The following is a 2,287-nucleotide window of genomic DNA, read 5'->3' as shown; positions in this document are numbered from 1 at the left end:
GGAAGGAAGGAAGGAAGGAAGGAAGGAAGGAAGGAAGGAAGGAAGGAGAGAAAGAAAGAAAGAGACAAAGAAAGAAGGAAGGGAGGCAGGGAGAGAGGGAGGAAGGAAGGAAGGAAGGAAGGAAGGAAGGAAGGAAGGAAGGAAGGAAGGAAGGAGAGAGAAAGAAAGAAAGAAAGAAAGATGAAAGAAAGAAAGGAAAAAAGAAAGGAAGGAAGAGAAAGAAAAAGAAAGAAAGAAAGAAAAGAAAGAAAGAAAGAAAGGAAGTTGAATTGTGATCTGCAAACTCCATTGAAGAATCTGATGAAATGCATAACATATTTTAGGAAGATTTATATTCAAAATTTTTAAGAAATTTACACTTCAGTTATCTAATTCAGTTGGGTGGAGTATGTCTTCCCATGGTCACCTAAAATAAATGACATGCCTCTATAGTTTGGGGAAAAAATGTACACAGGTAGCAAGCATTTGAACAATTTATAAAGTCACTGGCTTTGCCCATGTAGAGGACATTTATTTTCTCCAGGCATTTCTGCTGAGTTTAACCCAAGTGCAAGGAATGACTTAATTTGCAACTAAAAGATGGAAAAAGCTTTAGTCAAAAAACCTCTCTATGTAGCAAAAAAAAAAAAAAAAAAAAAAAAATTATTAAGAATATTAATATACCCTCTTTAGGGGCCCTCTAAAAATCTTTAGTAGTATTTTCCAATTGCTGTCAAATAATTATTAACCAGGCTTTTTCTTTAAGGGCTGTTCTTGGATATGATTATCACCAATCATTTTAAGAGGAGTCCCAGATTTGCCTGTGTCTTAGTATCTTTTTCTCTGAGTGGAGATTAAGGGCTGTATGGGGAAATAATATTGATTTATCCAAATGGATTTGTTTTGCAAGGTGAAAATAATCCTATAATATCACTGTGTAAATATGGATGAGCAATTGACCATGTAATTAACTTCCCATTCTTTCTGCTACATCTAGTTTGTTACTTAGTACGTCTGTCAGTAAATCCGTATTATAACGCAGTACATTGTATGACAAGCAAGGAATTTTTAGGATGATCCTTTAACAACTTTTTCAAATTCAAAAGATCATCAGGACATGAACATGATGGAAGAGGGCATCTCCATACCCAAGGAGCTAGGACACCATTATGCCACCTCTCAAACCATGTGGCAGCTCACTTCCTTCCCGGGCATTTCAGTGACTTCTTTTTTTTTTTTTTTTGAGATGCAATCTTGCTCTTGTTGCCCAGGCTGGAGTGCAGTGGCACGATCTCAGCTCACTGCAACCTCCACCTCCCAGGTTCAAGCGATTCTCCTGCCTCAGCCTCCCAAGTAGCTGGGATTACAGGCATGAACCGCTGCGCCAGGCCAAGAAAGAGCTTGTTTGTTTGTTTACTCATATTTTTTGTTTTGTTTTGGTTTTTGAGACAGGGCCTCACTCTGTCACCCATGCTGGAGTGCAGTGTCACAATCATAGCTTACTGCAGTTTCAACCACCCAGGCTCAAGCAATCCTCCCACATCAGCCTCCTGAGTAGCTGAGACTATAGGCATGTACCAACATGCCTGCCTTTTTTTTTGTTTTTTTGTTTTTTTGTTTTGTAGAGATGGGGTTTCCCCCATGTTGTCCAGGCTGGTCTCAAACTCCTATCCTCAAGCAATCCTCCCACCTCAGCCTCCCAAATTGCTGGGATTACACCCCTGCAAGGGGTGAGCCACTGTGCGCAGCCTGTTTGCTTGCATATTGTCATTGTGGATGCATGAATTCTGATTTTACTCAATTTCTTGCTCACATTGTTCCAGATTTGGCCAGTGGGAATTCTTTTAAGCTGGCACTTATGTCTTTTTATGTGCCCTCGTGGCTTTTCGAAAAATTTTGTATTCTCTTGTACAACATGATGTTGTAAGTTTCTCTTGTAAGTTTCTCGCTCCAGCCCTGGAATCAACCACTTCCCCCAAGGTCTAGCTGTATTTATATTACTAAACAATGTGCCTGGTAGACTCAGGTGATCACTGGCCTCCAGGGACCCAGTCCTGAGTCCCTCTTCTTTTAGGAACTCACTTCTCCCCTAAGCCCCATGCCTCCCTAACATGATCCTTTCAAAAACAGGCAGCTTTGTGGTGAGCCGAGATCACACTGCTAGACTCCAGACTGGGGGTGATAGAAGGAGACTTCATCTCAACAAAGACAACAACAAAAAAGTCAGCTTAACTCAGTCCACTGTGGATTAGACAACTTATGTTTCATCAGAACTTTGCCACTTATTAGCTGCAGAACTTTAGGCAAT

Source organism: Piliocolobus tephrosceles, chromosome 8, assembly GCF_002776525.5.
Source record: "Piliocolobus tephrosceles isolate RC106 chromosome 8, ASM277652v3, whole genome shotgun sequence".
Taxonomy (NCBI): Eukaryota; Metazoa; Chordata; class Mammalia; order Primates; family Cercopithecidae; genus Piliocolobus; species Piliocolobus tephrosceles.
Note: the sequence above shows the minus strand (reverse complement) of the source record.